At 38.1% G+C, this 24,862-nt stretch overlaps 1 protein-coding gene across 11 annotated transcripts in view; it reads left to right on the forward strand.

Annotated features, from left to right (window-relative positions):
* The window catches only part of PLCB4 (phospholipase C beta 4), a 206,327-nt gene that overhangs the window by 77,997 nt on the left and 103,468 nt on the right, over nucleotides 1–24,862 (forward strand). For 3 of the 11 annotated variants that reach the window (XM_072332084.1, XM_072332083.1, XM_072332085.1), the window contains exon 3: nucleotides 9,922–9,989. The exons of 7 other annotated variants lie outside the window; for them this stretch is intronic. The gene's annotated coding sequence lies outside the window, so the exon portion shown is untranslated. Of the gene's footprint in view, nucleotides 1–5,106; nucleotides 5,126–9,921; nucleotides 9,990–24,862 lie in introns of those variants that run through there. One more of the 11 variants, XM_072332088.1, reaches the window with a different exon arrangement.

Genomic DNA, 24,862 nt, shown 5'->3' on the forward strand with positions numbered 1-24,862 from the left:
AAGTTTTTTTTTGCACATCTGAGAAGGGCTTTTTTTCTTTTTCTTTTCTTTTTCTTTTTTTTCCCCCCCATTTGTGGTGCTTATCAATTGTGCAAAGAACTATTCTGACTTCTGGGCAGAGGTGTTGTGTCCTTCCCTGGTGAAAGAAATGCAGTAAGACTTTGCTGAGACTTTTGGAAAATCTATAAAATGTAGTGATATTTTTGTGTTATGGCATTTGATCGGGGACACTGCCGGCTGAAAATGTAGTTATATCTTTGTGGTGTACGGTCGTTCTCATGTCCTATTTTCTTCCAGCAACAAGCTTCTTATATTGAACAAAAAAAACCAACTATTCTAGTTCTGCAGGTTATTCACTTTTCTTCTATTTAAAAACAATTTATCTCTGATTTGAGCAGCAGCTGATGCTGAATGCCTCTTCACATGTGGGTCAGCTTATTCATGATCAGATACCCTGAGCCAAAAAGTTCTGTCTTTAAGGTGTCAAGAGTGTTTCTGTTCTTTATATAGTCTTCTGTCCATCCCGTTTCTAGTTTTTACCAGTTTAGTCATTTTGATATCTTGAAACCAATGTGCTGCGATGATAAAATTTAATACTTACGTATGTTCCTGTTTTTGTATAGAAAAATAACTTGTTAACCTTTTTTTTCTTTGTCTTTTTAATGAATTAGTATTATTTTAATGAAGAGATACTTTTGTAGTGACTGGAGGGAAAAGAAAAATAGGAGCTCAAGTTATAGTAGCAGATGAATTCGGGAAATATGATGAACAAGGAAGTTGCTAGACAGTTTTTGGGTCTTTTACCAGGCAGACTGTATTTCACATAACAGTTTACATGACAGATAACGTTAAATAGCATATGGAAACATTCTTTGGATGGAATCCTAGCTCTAATTAAGTCAGTGACAAAATTCACATTAATTTTGAAATCATGCACATTGTCTGATTCATAACCAATTCATTTAAAAAAAAAAAAAAAAAAAAAAAAAAAAAAAAAGCCTGGAAGAAATTCTAGCCTGCAAAAGCCAGGAATGCTGTTTCTTACTTGTGAAGTCTAGAGGGAAAGAGAGAGTATGCAAGCACTGAAAAGTCATTGGTTTAACCATTACTGAAAGGAGCCCTCCGAACTGCTCCATAAGCTACTTTACTGCAGTTGCACACTATGGTTTTACAGCTCTCATGATACAGCTTTTTTAACACAGTAATAAATATGACCTCACCAGTTTCTTTCTGTACGTAATGTCAAATCTAACACATTAGAAATGCATGTAATGTGCCTAACAATGAAATACAGTTTTCTCTGTGAAAGAATAAGAAATTTGCTTGGCTTTAAAAAGAAATCCTACATAGCTTTATTTGTGATCCATTTAACCCACAAGGAGCCTGTATTGTGAATGATTAAATGCATTTTCCCTGAAGTCATTCCATGTAGCTTTGTAATTAGGTCTGCAAGGGCCAAATCCAGTCCAGATAAGATCCTTTGCATTCCACCTGCTGCACTGGAGCAGACTGGACTATAACATGTGTGAGCAAAGTGATAAGATGACAATGAATAGTCTGTCACTTCAGTAATGATTGTGGCGAATCCCAAGAATGTCTAAAGAAAAGCATCTCTCTTTTGGTAAGAGTGTGTTTGCAGATTTTAGGAGTTTAAAGTTGTAAGGAAAACAGGAAAATGGTGTCTGTGTAGACTGTGGTGTATGTAAGTAAAGTAAAAAACAGAAATGTCATTGTCAGGCTACTTAAAGTTCAGGTGGAGACTTTGTCTCATCACAGTGATAGCAAATATACTTTGAAAATTCAATAAGTCATGTCCCTGAGGATGTTTTCTCTTTTTTGTCTTTGTATCAGTCTTGTTTTTACTTATTTGCTTTCTTGGAGTGCTGCAGGAATTCAGGATCATGTTCCACACTAATGCTCCCCTGAACACTCCTCTGTTTTGAGGTCTGGTTTTTATTTAGCTTTCCTGTAGAGTAAATTGACTGTAGATATTGTTCTTCTTTTTGCAAATAATTACTTTTAAGCCTTGCTTTTTACCATGACAAACCTCATTGAATTGAGGTCAGTCATAGGCTTAAATTATACATGAGATTGAAGGATCAAGGCTTTTCTGTATTGAAGTGTGACTTGTATACAATTTCCAAGTAATCTTTCTAGAATGAAATGATCGTATAAGGCTTTGATATGATGGCTATTCACTATGTCCTCATTATTTCAATGCAGGATACTTTGGACAAATCTCTTTTATAAGATGACAGAGTACTTTGCAACTCGTTCTCTTTTTTTAAGATACCAGATAATCTTACATAGTACTGCAATAATGTCCTTATGATATTTACTTCAATAGAGAATTGCTTGGAAAATGATAGTGAGTGGCATTGATCTGTATTTTGTGGTATTTTAATGGTAACCATTTCAAAATGAAGCAGGGTTAGTGTAAAATTTGAGTAGTACTTAATTTATCCATGGAAATTAATGAGAGCATTTATTTTCTGAATGACAAATCATCATTTGAGTAGTCAGCCTAGAACTGAATTTTTTATCAAACTGTACTATTCAATGAAATACAAATTTTAACCGTTTACATCATATAGTTCAAATGCTTGCATAAAGCTTTATGCTTGGCTCTCTTCATGTTTGCATATTTCCTTCATAAATTACAGTTCTTTGTTTCTTTTGTGTTATTTTATATGCATTCGAATATTCTCAAATACATCAAAGTGAAAATGCTATAATATTTTAGCTTTTACTGTTGATACTGAAAATGTTTAAATTGATGTTTTGAAGAATTGACCTTTTTTCCCCTTCTGTGGAATATTTAATCTCTGCATACATCGTTATTTGATTCTAAACATGATCATTTGACTGCAGTGCGACATCATGTATTTTTGTACATGATCGTGAACTTACTCAAACATAAAGCTTCCGGTGCTGAAACCATTACTATTCTAATAATATAAAAACACTCGAGGCTCCTTGATCTCATGGAGATTCCAAAGAAAATAACTTTTGAAGTGGGAAATGTGGCAGAAAGTTTAGCAAGAGATCCAAGAGTACTACATTGTTACAGATGCATCTTATACTGTGTGGTTTAAAATGGAAATAGTAATTGGACATTTGAGCTCCATCCTGAAGTGCCCCTTGCAGACTGCTCATCCTGGCAGTGTCTGTGCCATGGACTTGTCTCAAACAGAATAATCATTTCGTGTAAAAAATGCATGACCCTTGGATGCTTCATCTTGCTGCTCTTGGTTAAAATAGTAGTTCCTCTGTTATTTTTGGTTGAACTGTTAATGAAAATTTAGCAATGATCAATTCCTTTTAGAGAACTGAGTATAGATAGCATAGTTGCAATCAGTGGCCCTGCTTGTTTCTATAAGGTAAGTGTATATCCAAGGGACAGATTAAAGCCATTGTACTTGTGATATGCAGAGCTGAATCCATTTAGATTAGAAGAGAGGAATTTGAGAAAGAAAAATGTGAGGTAGTGATAAGTTTGAATATGAAGTGGTATCTGCATTCAAGGATGTAAAAGACATCAAAAGCCTTTGTTCAGAGACTGTTTCTGTATCCTGCCTAGCTCAGCATTTATTGAATAAGCTTATAATTACTACAGGCTTTCTGTATTATGGCTTACTTGGAAGTAACTTCCTGATAATAGATGGCATTCCTGTAGCAGATGTGTCATTTGTCCTGTGAAAATCTCAGGCAGGCTTGTAAGTAGAGGTGATACCTCGTAGACCTGCCAATACATTGGGAAGTCCATGTATGGCCTTACCATAAAACATGTTTTAGGTGCTACTGGAGATCAGGATATGGCTGTGTTGTGGTGAGGGTTTGACAGTTCAAAACAACTGTAGCCCTGGTGAACAAATGATTGCAGATTTGCTGCCTTGTGCTGAAGAAAACTGAAGGTATCAGTAAAGTATTTAAGAAATATGTATACTAAGAAGAATGAAGACAGTGCACCAGTAAGAGTTTCTGTTCGTGCATTAGAAATATTAGCATAATATGTTTAAAAATGAAAAGAGTAATGATAATAAAGCAACTTGTGTCGCTGAAATCTACAGCTGGTATCTTGAAGTGAATAACTAGCATCGTGGAAATATGGAAGTGGGCATAAAAGAGAAGGATTGAAAACTCACCCATTGTTGAGTCTTTTCTGGTTAAAAGTAACACAAATCTGGCTTGTTTAAATGATAAGTGGGTGATGAAGATAGTTAAATAGTTTGTGTGCCCCCCGTGGCGCACGGTGTTAGAACCGCCACTTGCAACACCAGAGGGCCCGGGTTCGAATCCCCCTTGTGGCTCAAGGGGTAAAACTGCTGCTCTGCTACACTAGAGGGCTCGAATCCCAGGAGTTGGATTCGATGATCTCTAAGGTCCCTTCCAACTCGCACGATACTATGATACTATGATAATACTATGATAGGCTTTTGCTTCGTCAGTCTGCAAACCTTTATAATTGGATATAGGTGTGTGTTGGCATTTTTGGCGTGTAGTTTTGGAGATCTTCCACATACTTTGTAATTGTTTTGAAGTGAATGGAATAAATAATGTAAAAGATTCAGTACAGTGCTGTAGGGAAGAGGAGGGGAGATGTGTGACTATCATTTCAAGAAAGGGAATTCTCACGAGCTCCTAGAATGAGGCTACAGAACTGACTTGTTGCTGAGCATGGTGGCTAGATGTATAGATTTACAACATGAATCTTTGCAAGGAGGCATGTGAGGGAGTTGGATGCCAAAAACAGACAGGTATGTACATCCCTAGAATCCTAGGACCCGTGGGATAGAGGGGTGTGGCCTTTGTCCCACAGTGTTGTGCCAGTCACTGCAGAAGAGCGGCTGTGGGAAAACACATAAGCTTCTCTCACTACCTTGGTCTTATGCAGTTTAAATTCTTGCAGTGATGCAGTGAACTCTAGAGTAGGATTGTTCAGCTAATACCAGTATCAGGCAGTTGAGCCAGTGCATTTACCAGAACTGTTGGCACTCAATAATGACTCTGTACTTACACCTGCTTTTAACATGCTTCATCTGTTCAGATGAAAAGCTGCACAAGAACGAATGCCCTGAGGCTACAGCTAAAGGCAATGTGAGGGGAAACTAAGCTAAAAGCAGAAGTAAGTGCCTCTATCCAGGAAGAACCCTGTCCCTGTACCATTTAGCAGTTCCCTTCTCCACTTCAGGAACCTGTCTACTGGTGTCAGTGCAAGTTTCCCCATTGACCAATGTGAGTCCAGAATTTCACACTAAGTGTATAGAGTGGCCAAGTAATTGACTGGTGAACATCTGTACATCAGAACTAATAGGAAGTTCCTTGACTCAAAAGAGAAGTAGCAATTGCAAAGTACATTGTGCAACTCCTGTGTTCCTTTTATAATTCTTGTATATGTTCTGAATGGTTTAGAGGGTTTAGAGGAAGCTCACATCTCCATTATAAGGTGCTTGAACATGGACAGCCAAACCCCCTACTTTCTCTGCATGCTCATTCCAGGGTTTTTGGTTCGCTTTTTTTCTAAGGAAGTGGGTCCTACTTGGTGCCAAATTTAGGCAGACTTCATCATGCATATTTATAAACTTGATCTGGCCAGAAGTACTTCACTGTAGTAAGAACAATCAAGGCCAGTATTCTTCAGGGAAGAAGAACAGCAGTGCTGTTTCTTGCTTTATCCTTTCCTCATCCGACAGCGTTGTTGTGAATTTCTTACTCCAAATCATCCAGCAGTCCTTCTGTTATGGCAGAAATTACAGCTCTGCCTGGAATTCTACTGCAGTACTTCTAGTCACAATAGCCTCAGCTATTGTAGCCTCAGCTACAATAAAATCCCAAGTTTTAGCATACTGAGCAGTTCACTAGCTACACTGGGGACCAGAAAGATTTTGGTATTGATGGTTTTCACGGCAGTTTGATCTAAACGTTATTTTTACTGTGTTCTCTTTTACAATAACTGAATGTGCTTGAGTTTGTAGAAACAAATAGAAAATGTTTGCTGTTCTAACCCCTCCCCTCTCCTTTCAGTGTCTGTTCCTTGTCACATGCTAGCACTGCCATTCACTTCTGAGTAGGTGGTTATATGTGTGTCTGTGCCTCTTCTACTTGTCTCTTTATTGATCCAGCTCTTCAGGAGCAAGGTTTACTGAGTGCAGCATGAGCAAAGACCTCAGTGTGGGAAGCAGGGCCTCTCACCAGGCAGCCATGCATTTGCTCATCTTGGAGATATTTATTTATTTATTTATTTTGTGACTTCGGCTTTTTGTTAGGTTTAAGCAAGCAGAAGCAAAGGGAGGGTCTGTGTACATCTGCTGTCTCTACTGCAGCAATAGTGAAAAGGAATTTACTGCCTATCAGTATGGTTAGTGGCTGGGGGATGGTCCGTTCTCAGGTTGAGCTGTGTGGGTTCTGTTCTTTCTGATTCCCTCTGTTTGAACTCTGTGCTGGTAAGGACATTGATATTACGAACAGCATGTGGCAGGGGCAGTTGTTCTCACTGTCCTGAGTTAGATTGATTGTGCCATTTGTATGTTTGCTGTGATGATGATTTCAGAGGGGAGGGGAAAAAAGATAACTTGTACAAATCTTTTAAATAACAAAGGTTGTAACTAATCTTATGATGCTGTAATTGACATTTAGCTGTACATGACTACAGAGTAGCAAATAATTAGCATGAACATCAGTATTCTGAAGGGCCCAAGAACCTTTCTGTGTTTTTAACTTGGTGTGGAATTTGTGGGGTTGAGTCCTGGCATACACAGAATACTCAGCTGGTTGCAGTATGGCGATCTATAAATCACACAACATGATATAAAGCTCAGCTTCAAAAAACAAGATAAATTAATTGTTTTATGTATATCGGGCCAGCTGTGTGGTTATGGACTCAATTATGTACTTACAAACTGAAATTTCTCCTGTACTTCCACTCTGTTATTGTTGATAAAGTTAATCATATACTTTAATTTATTACCCTGTAGCTATGTGCATAATTCCCATTTGACAGTCCATGTGACAGCTTGTTGAAATAGGCTCCAGACTGCAATTAGCACCATGTGATATGGTTAGGCCTCAGTGCCACCTCTGGTGAACTATTTATAAATGTTGCCAATTGGATGCTTCTATATAACACATTTGTTTCTTTTGTATTACCTTGAGAGAAACAAGATTTGTAGGAGCAGATGATCTTTCATCTGGCTAACTGATGGGACTTGCTGACAAGCTTTTGGACACAGACTCTTTCCCAGGTCTGTGAGAAATAGGCCTGATAACGCCAATTGATCATCTGTTCTGCCCACTGTAAGGATCTGTGGCAATGATGGTTGCTGTTCTTTCCTCAAAGAAGACACACTGAAGGCTACTTGTGAAGCTGGGGTAGTGGTCTCGGGGAATTGAGGTGTAAAGATTATATAAAATTTCCTTTCTGCTGCTCCTCATAGAAGTGCTCCTGGGATCATTCTTCAGTGAATGGTGCTAGAAGCAGTTGCATTTTTGTGCCCCAATTGCATACAAGCACGAACTTGCTTCTTTTGGAGAGATTGCACAGGACAATCAGATTTCAAAATGGCTGCTAGAACCCTGACAAATAAAGCTTTTCTTACCCTTGGTAGGCTCACTGCATGTTGCCTAATATGGGAATCAATTTCATACAGGATCAGGTGATTTCTTTGCCATGTTTCTGTTTACAGGAAGGTTTCAGGTAAAATCTCTAATATCGCCTGGAGCTGTTCAGCTTTGTTTTGGATCTGGAGCGGAGTGCATGTTGCTGAAGTCCATTAATAATTTTCTTACGGTGATGGTGTGATGCCACGTCTTTGAAGATCCTTAAAAATATTAGAGTTTATTACCCTTTAACTCAAGGTATTGCTGATGCTTTTCCTGAGGTAAACAGAATTAATCATAAATAATTCTTCTATTTTTGACAGACCTCAGAAAATAGTGCGAAATTTTCATTTGCGTTTCTTGAAAGATTTCAGAAGTTGTTATTATCATGTAGTGTAGACTGCAGAGCATGAAGAATGCGAAGAACCCCTTGATGTGGTTGTTAAATCAGATCAAGAGTTTCTATTTGCCTGGCATTTGGCTTCTCTAGGCGCTTGGTTGACAGTAAGCTGGCTGGTATTTCACTTGCATTAGACATGGGCAATCTTTGCTTATTTAAGGGCAGGAAAAAGAAGCAACAGGTCATTTCAACTCTTCCTGCTAATGTGTTATGGTTGTCAGACACATATCAAACTCAGCTCTTGTGGATTGTTTCGTGACTTAACATGAAGGTAGAGTTTTAAGTCTTGATTTCAGAACCACTATTTTAAGTCATCCCCTTGAAGGTTAGATTCTTCTCTTATCTCACAGCCCCATCTACTGTTGGTGCACTTCGTTATATTCAGTCTCCCCTGCCCAACGTCAGGTTTGTTTTTTAAAATTCATGCGCACTGCTAAAAACTGCTTTTTCCTCTAGTGCATGCTTTCTTTCTGGGCCTTCCTTTTGTTCTCACTGGTCTCCCGCAACTCTCTTTGCCACTTTAGTCTTCCTTATGAGTGAGTACTGTGAGTACCATCATGACACATCTCTGACTAACAGTTTTAGGTGTTAATTGGATCTATAAGTTGGATCACTAAGGGTCACAGACAAGATTGGTGCATGAGGAGACTGTTTCATGCATTTTGCTTAAAGTCTGTTGGAAAAAGCTTCTCAGCAGTGTGCACATCTTAGTTTTTTTCCAGATTCTTATTGTGTCATGTTCCTGTTCTTTTGTATTGATAAATGTCTTGATAAAATGCAGTCTTACTTCACTCATTCCAATTCGAAATGATTTCACAGACTAGACTGTTAATTTGATGATATCATTGTTACATTTGCTCCTTTTCTTGGCTTCTTGGACACTGAGCACCAACTGCCCATTTGTACTTTCAGGGCTCTTTACTGTGGTTCCCTGGGGCCTTCACCTCTGCTCAGTTTCACTACGTAATAAGGTACATGCCTTCACTCTTGAATAGTCCAGGACCCAACCCTTCTTTGCTTACTTTTTGCATTCTCAACTCAAGACCTCTTGCAGAAAAAGATGCTATCGTAACATGTGGCAAGCTGCTTCATTATCCTTCTTCAGTTTCTCATCTAAAATCTCTTCTCTATAAACAAATCACTGTTTCAAGGCTGCGACCAATGTTATCAATTTAGTTATGTGTGCCTCTGGCAACTTTTCCCATGAGATGATTAGGTCACAGAACATCTTTGGCTCTGTTCCGGTACAATGCTACACAAAATAATGTGTAGCCTATGACTCCAGTTCCAACATGGTGTGGAAATACAGATGATATATTAATATGCTCTTTATAAATATTTTAGTTGCAAGAGCTTGTGGGTGAAACCTGGCTGTGGCAAGCAGGATGGTTAGCAATATGGAGATGGATGTGCAGAAGGATCGTGGTCTTCATTCTGTAATGCATCTCTTGTTCATGCTGTACTCAACTCTGTGTTACTGAGGCTTGCACTTCTGTAGGGAAATCTTACCAACTTTGTTGCTCATCTGAGGAACACATGAAACACAAACAATTAAAATCATCTAGCATTTATTCTGGGAAGCTGTAAATGTGACAGCACTGTTCAGCTGCTCCTTTGTGATGATTATTAATCATTCAACATGCTTTATGAATGTTAAAAAACTGTCCTGGCACAGTGCAGTGGAGAATGGCATACTTCATCCCAAACTTCCAGCACTACTAGCCATAACTTATCTTCTTCTATGCAAAGATGCATAGCAAAAATTTTCCCATGAAAGATATAAGTGTCGTAACTGAATCCCATTCGTGTTTGTCTTGATACTGTGCTTTTGTGGACTGTGTGGTGGAGTGTTTTTGCCAATAGTGAGATTTAGCAGAGGACAGAATACTTTATACTGAACTTCTTTTTGTTTTGTTGCTTCACAGAAGGAAGAGTTTCTCAGCACATCAGCCTAATTAGACCACTGTTTTTCCATCCAGTCCAGAACTACTTTGTAAGTTACTTGTTTGTAAACTAGAAATTGGAAGATAGGCAGAATTCACAAAAGTGGTGCTACTGGTCCCCTTGTTCCCCTCCTCCCTTCCCTACATCTCTTTCTCCCCTCCCCCTCCGTCTCTGAGTTTAAGCTGTTGGTATTTTATATCTCTTAATTTGCTATAGATTTATTGGTGTATGACCTGGTTTCATTGTCCAATAATTACTAAACTGAAACTGATTGACAGTATGAGAGAACAAAGAGACTGTTACTTTGGGAGATAGTTTCTTGGTTTTGTTTGTTTCAATTTTTTAAATTGAGGAGCCAGCTTGAGTGGCAGTGGCGGTGACTATAGCATGTAGGGTATGAGCTACTGCTACCACATAATTGGTGGATTGGTACATTTAGAGGCAGCTGGTAGTATCATTATTTTCACAAAGAGAGCTTTCTCAGTTTGTGAAGAAAAGTGTCAGGTGTCATGGCCACGTGGGGGGACCAGCTCATGAAGAGAAACTTCATGAAGTAACAGATAGAAACACAGACATATGTTTCTGTACAGCAAAGCTGCCTAAGCAGCTAGTTGGGATTCCAGATGCATTCCCAAATTGCAGCTCACCTTAAAAAAACTATACCATAGGTTTGGCACTTGCCTAGCTTTTGTTCGAGTTACAGTAAGCTCAGTAATTCTCATGACAAAATCAAGCCATTAGAAAGATGAGGGAGATGTTTCATCTAGTTCTTCCTCTCTTTAAATAGGGGACATTTCAGTGACTGAATTTTGAACTCTATTGTTGTGAGTGAATGTCATGCAATACTGGCAACTAATGAAGGTGCTGAGGTGCAAGGCTAATAAAATAGTAAAATATAATAAAAAGTACTGGATTGGCGACCTACAGCGAGAAAGACATTTTCATGCTATCTTTCATTATGTGGGTCAACAGCTATCCAAGATTACAAGACCAACAGAATTATTTTCCTCCAGTCATAGGACTTGCCTGTAGTTAGCATTACTTAATTTGTTACTGCCTTACCATGGCTATTACAGCCTGCTCAGTTTAGGATGCATTTAGTATAATGCCTAAACTTTTCACTCTAGAGGAGATGATGTGTAGTGAATGTTTTAAAGTTCCTTTAGATTTGCTGTTGGAAACGTGACCATTCTTGCAGGCAGTTCACTGTGATGAACTTGAAAATCTCACTCTTTAATACATATGTTTGTCATGGCAGCTCATTCCTATAGTCTCTAATTAATTTATTAAACATTCCTGTAGAAGTTAGGATGATGATCGGCAATAAACTGCCTAACAGTCACTATGGAATGGCCAGTCTTCTTAAGTGCTCTGATCTACTGAGTATCACCACGGGTTCTAGATTGCCAAAGCAAATCTCATGGTAAGCACTGGAAAAAATTTGAATCTTTTCCTCTACCATCATTACTATGCAGAAAAGTCCAACAACTCAGTTCTCTCTAATCTCGTTTTCTCAGCACCATATTCTCTGTGGATATACCAAGTGGTATTGCTCTATTTATTTTTTTTTTTCTCTTTGGCATAATATATGAGGCAGCTATCACTGTTAATGCCTAAACTGAATCTGTTTATGTTACTGTTAAGGTTTAAATCAGTGATTAGAATAGTTGAAAAAATTGATCTTTTTTTTTTTTTTTTTTCTTTCCTGGAAATACAGATAATGCCAGGCAGGGCTCACTATTACTAACACAAGCTTCAGAAATCGTGGGTGGATGTTGTTTTCCCAAGGGTAAAATAGATGACAGCAGCATGGCAAATGACAAACAGCAACATAAGTCCCTTTTGGCATTCAAATGAGCTCGAGAATACATGCTGTTCAGAAATCAATTGGGTAAGGAAGTACTGGGCTTTGGTAGAACAGGGTCCAGATTCAGTTCAGAAAGCATTTGTATTGTTGCTGAGCTGCAGGGGTTGTTTGGTGCATATGGATGCTTGTGTGCGTGTATTTTCTAAAATGAAAATGTGCCCCTAATGATTTAAACTTTCAAATACCAAACATAATTAGGTTACAATTGGGCTTACTTTTAAATTGAAGTGCAACATGAGTATAAATAAGTATTTACCTAAAAGCAAACAAAATGAGCCGTAGCATCTGAGTCTAATGCTAGATCTTTAACATGATTCTGTGGCCTGTGAAGGTTCATCTTAATGAACTGCATTTATGTTCTGTATAAAGCTTAATGATTGTCCTTGCTGGTTTTCAATTTTTTCTGTGAGTCTGAAGCCTGTATGAAACTTTCTCAGAATCAGATGGGGTCTTTGTAACAGCAAGACTGAAAGTGTGAAAACCTGCATGTGAGACTCTCTCAATACAGCAGGTATTAGTTTATTCTATTTAGCTGCACAAGAGCACACAGTGGCTGAGATCTGTTTAGTGCAGCAATTTGCTGAAAATATTGGGAATGAGGGCTTGTATTCAATAAGGATGGTTTGTTGTTGTTTTTTTAATATGGAGTTTAAAACATCTTATTCCAGCTGTTCCTTTGTCTCGTCCTTGTACGATCAAATGGCATTGTGGCTTTACAACAATTAACAAACTCCTTGCTTTGAATATACCCTTGGTGCTTCAGTTTGAGTTGCCTAGCAATGTCTGTCTGCTGATACAGCTGGAGCTTTCATCTAGGAAGGATATGTATGTCACCTTTCTGTCAGAGGTTACCTCTTTTGGTCCTTAATCTCCTTAATAAATGCTTAGATCTTCAGTAGTCTTTTGTGAATTTCTTTTTCTCCCGCAAATTTCTCTTTGTTATAGTTAATTATTCAGAGTCCAGAATGAGGCATTTTATTGTGGTCAGGATGAGTAACAAGAGGAACAAAGGCATGCAATTTGTAATAAAAGCTTGAGGACTCCCATTGTGAAATCTAACATCAGTTGCTACAAAAAAAGAAAAAAGCCACCTTGCCTTTTCTTTCTGTTTATCAGGTATATCATAACTTGATGTTCTCTGCTATCGCAGTGTTTTCTGTTCTGTTTCTGAGCTGCTGAAGTCTAAATGTTTCATAAAAGCCTCATGGGGAGAAGGAAGAAAGAAACGAGCAATTTCTCCTTCATGCTGTAGGAATATTAAGGTCTCACAACTTCTTACTATTGAAGGTGGAAGCCAGGGAAAAGGAAGGTGGGCCAGATTTGCAGAATTAGGCAAAAGAAAAAAGAAAAACACAAGCAAAACACAAGCAACAATTTATTGCTACAGTTCTAGTCTAATTTAACTGAGTCATTCTTCTGGCTGGAAGTTTTTTCATTCTCATGTTCCACTGTGGTTTGATGGTTTTGAGACCATCATAAAAATGAAGTGAAGCTTAGCGGAAAGGATACAGGGGGAGATGTAGGCTGTAATTCCACTGCTGTCCCTCCTTGGGCACCTGTGCCTGGGTTCCAACTTTTTAGTTGGAAAAAGGGATAAGTTCGCACGTGGACACTCAGTTAATGGTTAAAGATCCCTGTCTGGCAACATCTTAATCATATCATGGTTTGAGTTGGAAGGAACCTCTAAGATCATCTAGTTTCAGCTCCTTGTTATAGGCAGGGACACCTCCCTCTAGACCAGGTTGTTCACAGACCTATCCAGCCTGGCCCTGAATGTCTCCGGGGAGGGACATCTACAGCCTCTGGGCAACCTGTGCCAGTCAAATGTATACATCTAATTGTAGCCCTATACATGCTGCTCAGGGCTTGTTTGATGATTAACTGGAAGTTTCATGTGGGCAAGTGCTACCAATGATTATATCCCACCATTCAGAGACCTGGGATCAAAGCCTCCATAATCTGTCAGATTGCTTTCGCATAAAACAGCAGTGCTCCTAATCAGAGCGATGCTTTAAATTGCTTACAAATTGATGTGGACCTGTCTATTCAGAGTTGGTCTCTAGCATCTTATCTAGCTGCTTACTTATTAACAAATGAACTCATAAGTTCTGATATTTAAAACATGAATGTTAAATGAAAGGTACCTGTGTGACTATCAAGTTGAGCTAGTTCTGTCTAGCACACATTTCCAGATTTCTGAGATAAAAAGAAGAAAAGCAAACAAAACAAACAAAAAACCTTAAACATGCACAGACTTGATAGAGTACCTTGAATGTTATTACCAAATGGTGGTGTTACCAGAGTTAGTGAGCCTATTAACAACTTGGTCATGAGATATTTCTCTTCTACTGTATTACTATAGTACCTGAAAATCAGCAATATAAGAGAGCCCTATGACTTCATTAGATTTGAGAGTAGACAAATACACTTCAGATACACTGCCTAGAACTGAAATAAACTGTGATTGTGTAAGCGCTTCTAAGAGTTAAACTTGGGAAGGTCAGATCTAAGGAATTAAGGGTGTGTTTTTCTGGAAATGTTTAAGTACTTGCAGCTGTAAGTGGAGGGACTTCATTTTAGGCATGAATCCTGTAATTCTTTGTATGCATCTTTGAACTGATAACGATGAATGAAACAAATAGAAATATACCAGTTTAGGGTTTGTTTTCTTTTACCAGACTGTCTTTCCTTTCACACCTCACAGAAATGTTTTATGGTTTGATATGATTTATATTTCGTTATCACTGGAAATTCATAAGAGTGATTTATTTGCATTCAAGGAAGTAAACTTGAGTGCAGTATAACACTTGCAGCTATTCATGTCTCAAATCTCTTTTTAAAGATTATTTTCTATGTTTTTGTCTATAATAAGTTTGTTTATTTCAGTATAACGTACTGCTTGCACACATACAAATACATATGTTCTTTGTAGAAAAAAATTATGTATGTGGCTTCTTGCCAAGAAAACAGTTTTTCTGGCTGTTTTCCTGCATGTGTCTTGGTCTGCCAATTTGACTCAGCACAAAACACATTTGCAGAGGATCTGTTTGCTAGGTAAAAAATCTGAGTAACTGCCATGACCCTGTGCTGGGAGTGTTAGTCATGGGGGCTGGCTGTGTTTGCAAAGAGAGCCAACATGACCCATCTGGTTGCACTCCATTTAGTAGAGACAGGTCCCTGATGATCCCTCCAAAGTGAATACTAATAAATATTTTTAGAAAGGTCTCTTTGCTCTACCTTGCCCTCTGCTTGTAGCAGGGTAATGCTCTGCATATATATGTAATGGATTTTCAGGAGTTTGGTCTCCCAGTTTTTATCATCTTCCAACCTTCAAAGCAAACTCATCTTTGTTGGTTTTTATTTTGTTTGATTTTTCAGCGTGCATTGTACTTTAGGAGTAACTCTGAATCTTGTCTTGGCCTCAACTAGAAAAAAGGTTCAACCTGTGTATGCTGTGATTGTTAGGAATGAAAGCTTTATTTCATAGTGGCAACAGGAGTTGCAAGTCTTCAACTATGCTCAGTGCTGAAAATGTACAGCCAAAAAATGAGATATAAGATCTTTTGTTGGACTACTTTTGAGTTTATCTGGGATGACAGAGCCTATTTCTTTCCAACAGTCATTCTAAGGTTTCCATGGAGATTAATGATGTCAGAGAAGAGGAAGACCTGAGTGCAGCTTGCTAAAAAGCAAGGCTGTATTATGTTATAGCCGAGAAGTGTTGTCTTACTGCATTTTTATGAGCATATGGAACAGTGAAGCACGTTTTCTTGGTGGAATGCAATTTGGTTTTGATTTGTGTTGACTCTCAGCTGAAGTAATGCTTCTACAGTGTGGTTGTTTTCCTTCAGTTCACCTCAGTGCTGTATGTGACGATTTCAGACTCTGTACCATCTTCTATACCATCTATTTTAGCTTTCATTGCTGTTTTCTTTGTGTGCAATATTTTGTTTATTACCATATTACCTTATTGAACTGCAGGCATTTTCTGCCTGCACTGAGTTAGCTTGTACTAAGCATGATGTTGAGGTTTCCTTGTGAGTATATTTGCAACTTACAGTCATCAAAATTAAGAGTAGCTATAGCCCTGAGTTTTCTGATGTTTTGGAGCTCAGGTCCTTTCTATGTCTGAGTTCAGTAGAGAAGGACTTTCTTGCCTTCCTTCACCCAGGCCAGTCTCTAAATTCCTGAAATGCAGAGATTACATAGCAGGAGAATGGTCTACTCTCACATGGACCAACTGACAGCTCCTCCCGAAAGATCGGGACCTGTTAATACAGTCCACATGTTCTCTGTCCCAGTTTTTCAAATTGATTATTTTGAAAAGCTAAGTAAGCCTATCTTTATTTTGCAGGAAATGTTTGGTGGTATTAGGGAGCAGTGCTGTTGAGAAGAATAAAACTGGAACAGCTTTTGATAATGTCCACTGAGAAACAGCCGTTTGCTGTACAAGTGATATGAACAGGACTGTTTATTCTCACTGGGTGTTGAGTGCTTGGAAATTCAGACACTCATGAACCTAAAAATGAGTGAAATTCCCTCGAAGTCTTAAATTTTGAGCAACTTTGAAAGTCTGACCCCAAATGTGTAGTATGAATGTGTTCCATATGGCTGTTGGTACTGTAATATAGTTGTATCTGGCTGTTACTGAGGGTGTTAAAGACTGTTTATTACTTGACCTGAAAAAGGGAAAAACCTCTTCTGAGATAAAACTATTGTGTTTTTGTGGGTCTGGTCATAGCAGGTACACAAGTTTGATACTTAGATAGCAGGAGCTAGCACAGTGTGGGATGTGAAGCCTGGGTGAAGCAGCTACAGACTATCTAGTCTTGTTTCCTCTGAGAGATGAAGATTTAATGGAATATTCTGTAATCCATAGCAGTGTTGAAGCATGTTTGTGCTTGGTAAATGGACGGAAGAGGTGTGGAGTAGAGAAAAACTGTGGAGACTATTTTCAAGTACATTCCTTCAGGAGAATAATTTTTCACATCTGCTGAGTCATGCAGATGGTTGCATAATTGATTGACATTTTATATGCAAGTATCCAATCCATCTACATTCCTCCCTTCACACGTTGTCTTTTCACTCAGTTCTGTTACTGGTATACCATGTTTGGCAATGTTTTGGTATGCTGAGTTTACGTGACCAAATGCAAAGTTTATTTAATCAAATAAAAAGTCATGGCTCAACAAACACAAAGATAGGAATCCTGAAGCTTGCAGCTCAGCACAGTATCTTTTTTAATATCACTGCTTTTCATTAGTTTGCTTTGGAGAGGACTAATCAGATGTCTATTTCCACCTCCTTGCCATTGCCTGAACCACCAGCTTTTGTCCTCTCTTTACCTTTGGTACCAGTGGCTTTGGCAATGCTAGACTTGTGTAGAGATCTCTACTGGTGGGCTGTACAACAGAGTGAAGCACCTCCGTTGTATCACTGATACCATAAAGGAAAGAAAGGAGGAACCTTCCTTCCCCTCAGGCCAAACTGCCTAAAACCAGGTGTGAGAGTTTTTATTGTTCCTTTCTTGGTGTGTGGTGTTGATATTTTTCATTTTTGTATTTTATGAACTAATTTCCTTCCCCTGGGTAGCAACAAGGAATTTGTGTGTAGGAATCCCATAAAACTAGGATTGAAAAGACAGATGCATAAACTAGAAAGGAACATCAGGCTTCATTAGTCTGTAGCCATGTCAGTTGTTGGTTGGAAGAAGTTAGGAGGGGTTCTACGTAGGAAACAGACCTAGGATTTCTAGAGTTGGGTGTTTCACATGGGTGGCCCTCAATACAAGGATGAAAATTTCCCTTTAGAGACATGAATGTTGTGCCCTTTGAGTCCAGCATTCATATATCAAAGTAGAAAATGTAAGCGTACACTGCAGGTAGCTGCATGGCTGACTACTTATTTATCCTCAGTGTGTAGAGCTTCGCTGACCCAGCCAACATGCAAGCATTTTTCTCCCACACTCTTTGGCCATCTTGTCCTTTTAGAACAGGACTCTGTAAGGTAATATCTCATCTTTATTTTGTTAATTTTGCATGCCATTGTAATCAAGTTCGTTTACTACATGGCTTTTCACTGCTGTGATCAATAATTTACTGAGTTAAAGATTCTAATATTACCTGTGTCACAAAAGTTACCTGTTATTTATTCTTAAGAATGAAGAGTTATAATTTAGTAATAGCCTTGATGATACTCTGACACCTGCAGAATGAACACTGACTCTCACAGTTTATACTCAATAAAATAGTCAGTCACGTTAAGTCAGTGATGTGCATTTATCCACAGAAAATCCACTTAATTTGACAGTTTAAGATTTCAACATGCTGTTCTTTAGGACTTCTTTAAGACTTTAAGATGATTTTTGAATTTCAAATCTCCAAAGATTTTGTATCAGTGAGCATGCTCTGTCCTCTCTCCTCTTTGTGCTACTGCTGGGGTTGGAAAATGACAACCTAATATTTCTACTGTAGTATAAGCAGGGTTGCTTGGGGTGGTTCTGGGCCTGCAGGTAAACTGGCAATTGATACAAGGTCTGACATGAATCTCTGTGTGCCTTGCCTGTAAGATAAGCCTCTATGCATGGTATATTTTTAATGGCTCATGAATAGTCAAAGATGAGAGAGGGAGAGAAGAAATTATATTCTCATATATATTATATATGAAATAGTCAGAGTTTGAAGGACACGAGGAACATGTATTTGAAGAAGAGAAATAGTATGATGATAAAGGAAAAAAAGAAATGAGATGGATATGAGAGTTTGTAAAGACAAGGAGACCTGAATCACAGTGAAACCCACTAATTCAGCTAGGTGGGAGGTATGTGAAGAGCTGGAGGATGCCTGAACCACACAACAGACAGAAAATGAAGATATCTTGGGGAAAGTGCAGAGGGCAGCAAGGGTTATGTTATACACACACAGTTTGGGAATGTGAGAGGAAAGCTGCTTTTCCTACTGCTGTTTGATAATAATTACGTGCAGTCAATTTGGAATTGTGATTTACCATAGAAGGGTCCCAGAAGTTAAGTCAGTACTTTCTTCGGTGCCTCTGATATGCTTGCTGGAGAGAATTACTTGCTTCATCCACACTATGAAGTGTGGCTACAAATGTTGTCAGAAAAACCAGCAGAAGATTAAGGGCAAAAACAGCTCAAATATATTCTGTATTTAGCTTCAACTTTGCTATTTCTTTTTCAGTACTAAAAATATGGCTTCCGTGCCCAAAAGCATTTCTGTTTTCTTTTCAGCTATTCTCAGTTAAAGAAACTGGATAAAATCTGTTAACTTCATCTCACTGTACTGACATTATCTGTGAACATAATGCAGATAATTACAAGCCTCAATACCCACTAGAAATATGTAGGTTCTTTTATTTGTTGTTTTTGGTTTGGTTGGTTTTTGTTTTTACCTTCTGCTCCGTAACACTTTAAATCCAAATGTATACTTACAGTTTTTGAAGTCTATGGGAAAACAGTGAAGAAAGCACGAGGGCCACATGAGGGAATTCCATATTTATTTTTGGCATTTATTTCCATGAAGAAGAGGCTTCTATTGACGCAGAACATTTCTTCCTTTATTTTTTTCCAGCTTGCAAATGTTGTTGAAGCATTAAAAGTTAGTTTCTTACTGTCAAGATTCCAGAATGAATGTTTGCATAGTAGAATGGATGTAATATTTGTGTAACTTTGAAAACAGCTTTTGGGTTGGTGTTTCATAAGCAGGACATGAAGCTGTAAGAAGTATTACTTCTGAAATGCATGTTGCATATACGGAGTTGTTCTGCTTATAGACATATTACTCAGCAGCACCTGGAGAAGATCTCCTGAGTTCAGTTGTGATTGCCCTGGTACTTTTCCTGGGCACAGTCCTGAAGATAGCTGGACAAACACAAGGACAGTGTTTATTTTTCTGCAGAGTATTTTGAATGATGGTCAGATTCGCTGCTTCTCTTGATCCAGCTTTTGCAGTATGCTTAAATGGGAGCCTGATTAGATTCTTTGTGAGGAAACGACATATTTAACTATAGATGTAGCTATTTTCAGAAGTCTAGCCACCCATCCTTGTACAGCTAAAAGTGGTTTGTCTTGCCACAGACAGAAGGATGACAAGATATTCAGCTAGCTAGCCAGTTAGGCCAGGCTCTCTTGCTTCTTAAAGATTATGTTGCTGGAACTCTTTTAAATACTGTTCTTCTCACATTCATGCAAATTAGCTAATTACCAGCCTCTGCTCAGGCTTCCATGAGTGCTGAATAGTGGAACAGAATGATTTAATTTCCCTAACATATTCTCCTGGCACTTTTGCATACAGAATATGCTGCTCTAAAGTATCCCTTGATACTAGGTCCTTGGCAGTGTTCCAAAAGGAGTTCAAGTTTAAAGCCATTCCGCATAGTTTTAGGTTGCGTAAACCTGAATTTGTCACCTTCCCTGCATCGTATAATTTTGCCATCTGTAACGAGGGCTTTCCTCTTCATCTTATGTAACTGTTTAAATTGTGAATCAGTATAGTTGGCTCTGATTATGCATCTGATATTCTCTTGGGAGAGTAATTAAACCGAGGCAATCATATGAATATCAATTTTTGCACATTCATTACGCTTTTAAAAATAACCAGAGTTCTTTGTCGCTTTAGTAAATAGGTGTGATTTTTGTGATTTTCAGTTCTGAATGGTGCTTATTTTGAAACACACGCCACTGTCAGACAGTAGTAGTGCATGTCAGTTTCCCATTGAAATTCCTTCAAAAGCATTTGTATGCAATGGCAGATTGGCTGAGTGTAAATTATTTAAATCACAACATTTTGGGATGTGTCCAGATTTAAACTAAGGAAAAGGAATTGGGTCGAGTGGTTCTGTTTCTATTCACTTGTTGAGTTCTAATCCTAGAAACATTTTTTAGTATGTGTTAACTCATTAACGTTTCTATGGCTTCTAAATAAATATGAATATAAAAAAGCATGCCTCGAGCCTCAGACAGGCATGAGGAGGTATTGTAGACCTTGGCAATCAAGAGGAAGTTGTAGATCAACTAATTAAACATTGCTGGTTGTCTGTCTGCCACCTTATTACATACAGTATTTCAGTGACTGGTATATAGATTTTCAGAGCTAACAAAATTTCCAATGGAGAGTACTGATTTCATTTTTGTTATGTTTCATAGTCAAACAGTAGCAGTTTCTCCCAGTGAAACAGTAAACGTAAAATAAAAGTACATGTTATTCTAAATTCAGCAGATCAGTGTATTGCATTTATTCTTTTTTTTTTTATTTTCTAAACAGAGAGAGATGCTTTGTTGTGTCTTTCAAAAAATCATGGATTAAGGCCCCATTTCAATTTATTTCAGCAGCATCAATCTCGTAAATGCAAGTATAAACATGGTGAGGGGAATGAAATAAAACACAAACAGTTGCCATATGAAATGAGTTGTAATCGGCATAATTAACCCTTTAAAGATGTTTGTATATCATAGTATTAAAGTTGTAGTTGAACCTTACTAATCACATCTTTCTTTAGATGGGACTATATATAGATCTGTCTCAAAAAGCTCATGTCTCACCAGCTTTGCATCCTTTTAGGGTAGGCTGAAGTTGGATGGAAAATTGTAGGTAAATCCCATGCAAGTACTATAACTTAGGCTTGGCTGTGTGATAATAAGAATTGTATAGAAAAATACACTTGGTCTAAGTTTGTTTTCTTTTCAAGCAGTTAAAAGCAGCAGTCTGGCACTAAGCTAAGACTAGGTAATTTGCAGCTTGAGGGCATTCACATTTCTACAGTAATTAATTCCAAATGAGGCTAAAGATAAAATGAAAAGTATTTCAAAATAGTGTATTTATGTAGCAAAAATATCTAGAAGTTTTCTTTCAAACTTATAATGGCATATTCTTTCAGCAAAATATTCTTAACTGGATTGCATAAACCGAGATAGGGCTTTTCAGGATCACTTCTGTGCATTAGCACAGTGTGTGCTGATATCTTATCTTTGCTGTCACAATGTGCATGGCTTGTCATTTCTGACTGAGCTTGTATATCTGAATTATCCTGATTATGGGTCGCACTAGAAATCGGTATTGTCAATTGCAGCATCTGTTTGGGGAGGGGGAAGAGGGATGAAGTCATTTAAAATGTTGTGAACTTCCCATAATTCTTAAATTGTAAGATTTATTTTTAAGTTTTTATTATCCAAAGAGCCTGAAGGGAACATGGCTTCTCTAGGCTTCGTCAGAGAACTGACAAGTCCGTTACTAGGGACTGTGTGGGAGAGGGGTTCTTTTCTGTTCTGTTTTGTTTCTTGTTTGTCCTTGTTTATTTATTCATTTTATTTTTTAATGCACCCCTTCTTTTCCATTGCTTCTGAGTGAATGGTTATTATTGGCTTGGTGTGTTTCCTAATAGATTGTGACTATGAGAGCCTAGTAAGGATTTGTTGGAGTACAGTAGCCTGTGCTGGGCACAGTACTTCAGAGGAAGTGTGATGGTACTGACTAGAGTATGATAGAAGAAGAAAGATTGATTAAGCTGGGATTGTTTATCCTAGAAACAAGGAGGTCTTCACATTCAGATTGTCAGTTGGGTTTTTACTTTTAATTTAATTATCAGTTAGAAATGCTGTTACTGTAGCTGTTTCCAGTGCTACATTTTGTTTTTGACTTAATCCACATTTGAGAATGCTTTTGTGTGCTCCAGTATTGCTAAGGAACAATATCTATTGAGTAGAGCTAAGCATTTGCTAAGCGATCATTTTTGTCTCATCATCTCTTATGTGTCTACAGTGTGACTTTGTGAAGCACAGTACCAACAAACCAGCATGACATCTAGTTAGAAACAGAAAAATATAACTTCTTGGAGTGTTTGTTTCATATTTGTCATTCAAAAATGTAGTTTGAAAACACCAGACATTCTAAAGTAGATGTAGTCATTAAAAAATCCTTAGCTATTATCTTGCAAGTACTTGTTTTGTCCCCTTGTTTTAGCTTTCCCTAAGCCTTGCTTCAGAATTGTTTGTTACCTCAGTGGCCATGAGATGCAAAACTGTACTGATCCACTGGATGACAACTCTATGCTTAATTTAGTGGTGTCTGTTGCTGCCATTTGTGCAAACATAGTGCATGATGATGACTACTCACTCTCTACCAGAACAGACGTTATCAATGTTATCTTGCCTGTGTCCTGAGACATTCTGTTAGCTGTATTGTGCAGTAGGTGTTTGACATCTTTGCAAGCTCAAGCCTGCCTGGTTTTGGTGTCAACTGTCAGACTGGCAGATATTCATTGTACTTTGGGACAGTGCCAGTGGGATTTGGAGGACTTTCCTCCAGATGGATGCCCAGGTCTCCCATGGGAATGTTTTTGTCTTTGCCAACCATCTGGAGATCTTGTAGGCAGATTTGATGAAGCACACCAAACCAAGTAAAAATACCTCTGCTTCCACGAGCAGTGTGGGATTACATTTCTACTATGCTGCTTGCTGATGCATCTGAGTTTCTGCTTGATTTTATTATCATTATTGCCTTTGTAACATTAGTTTTTTTCCATAAAGTGGCAATTAAAGTATGAGGTAAGTGAAGCTACCTGTCTTAAATTGTGCAAACAGTGAGTGTGCTAGGAGCTAACTCTTTCATTAGCCATCTTTAATGTATAATTTTTTCAGTTGACTAACTTTTAGACAACTCAGTCTCTGAAAACAATCATTGGAAAATTGACTGTCTGTTAACAGTTGTCATTAAATATTCTAGAGGATTTTGCAAACAGAAGAGGAAATATCCGTGTTGCATGGTGGGCAGGGTAAGAGCTCAGGAAGTCTTTTAAAGTAAAGATTATGTATAAGTCAGGAAGAACTTTTTCAAGACAAAAGACTATGAAGTACTTAAATGGATTGTTTGCAGAACTTGTTGCCTTCGGAGCAATGTAGGTTTTTACACACATCTCTGTAGATGGAAATTCATCTTTCACATCTTCCAAGAGTGAAATTTGTTTGACTCTTCCTGGAGAAATGGAGTGTTTGACTTTTCTGAATCCCCTTCAGTTCAGAAGCATAATGCTTTGGCTCATTCTTGGGGGGGTGGTGGGGGGACAGGCTCTTGGAAAAAAGAAAGAAAAGGAGAGACAAAGAAGCGAAGGAATAAAAAGGGAGGCATTCACCACGAGACCCAGCTGGCCCCAGGCCACGCGAGTCCTCTGGGGATGCCCCTTCCCGAACCCAAAATGCCCCAGAATATGGTAACACTAAACCAGAACATGAACTTTTTAACTGCCACTGTTCTGCGTGGTGTTCTGATGTGGAATACCGACAACAAAAGTCACAAAACCGCAACAGGTACTGTGATGAAAACTTCCATCTTAAAGGCATTCAGAATGTGTTGGACTCGATGAGCTCTAGAGGTCGCTTCCAACCCCTACAATTCTGTGATTCTGTGTGTATTAACTGAACTACATTCTCTAATTGTGAATGTTTTTTTCTTTTGTAAAATATAAAGAAATGAGATGATTGATATGGAACTGACCTCTAGCTAATAAAAGAAGTAGGTAGATTGTGATGATAAAATGGACTGAATGTGTTACTGGTCTAAGACTGTAGTCATCTTATTAATTATTTTTAATCAAGTTTGTCCTGCTGTTGTCCACAGTATGCAGAAACCTTCCATAAGTAATATCTCTGGGAGTGCATTCCATCAGTATTTCTCCCAGTTCTTCTCTTTTGTTGCTTATTATACTTGATTAATATTGATTGTAGCAAAGTCTGTTACCACTGTGTATTCTTTATTAGTGGTTATTTTCATGCCTTGCTAAGAAGAAAACGGACTATCAGTTGTACAGGAAAATGCTCCATTTGGATTGGGTTTAGATCAACTTAAATTTCAGGATGTTGTACATTTTGAAGTAACATTCTAGTACATTCCTATTAAACAAAATGGACAGTGCAATTTAGTAAGTCTTGATAGTAAGGCATACATTCCTTTTCATTATGCTGATGGGACTGCCCAGGGAGGAGGGAAATAATGTTAAACCAGATCATCTTGTTCTTCATCAAGGCATATGTCCATTTGCTTTTC

Source organism: Excalfactoria chinensis, chromosome 3 (assembly GCF_039878825.1).
Source record: "Excalfactoria chinensis isolate bCotChi1 chromosome 3, bCotChi1.hap2, whole genome shotgun sequence".
In the NCBI taxonomy this organism is placed as follows: Eukaryota; Metazoa; Chordata; class Aves; order Galliformes; family Phasianidae; genus Excalfactoria; species Excalfactoria chinensis.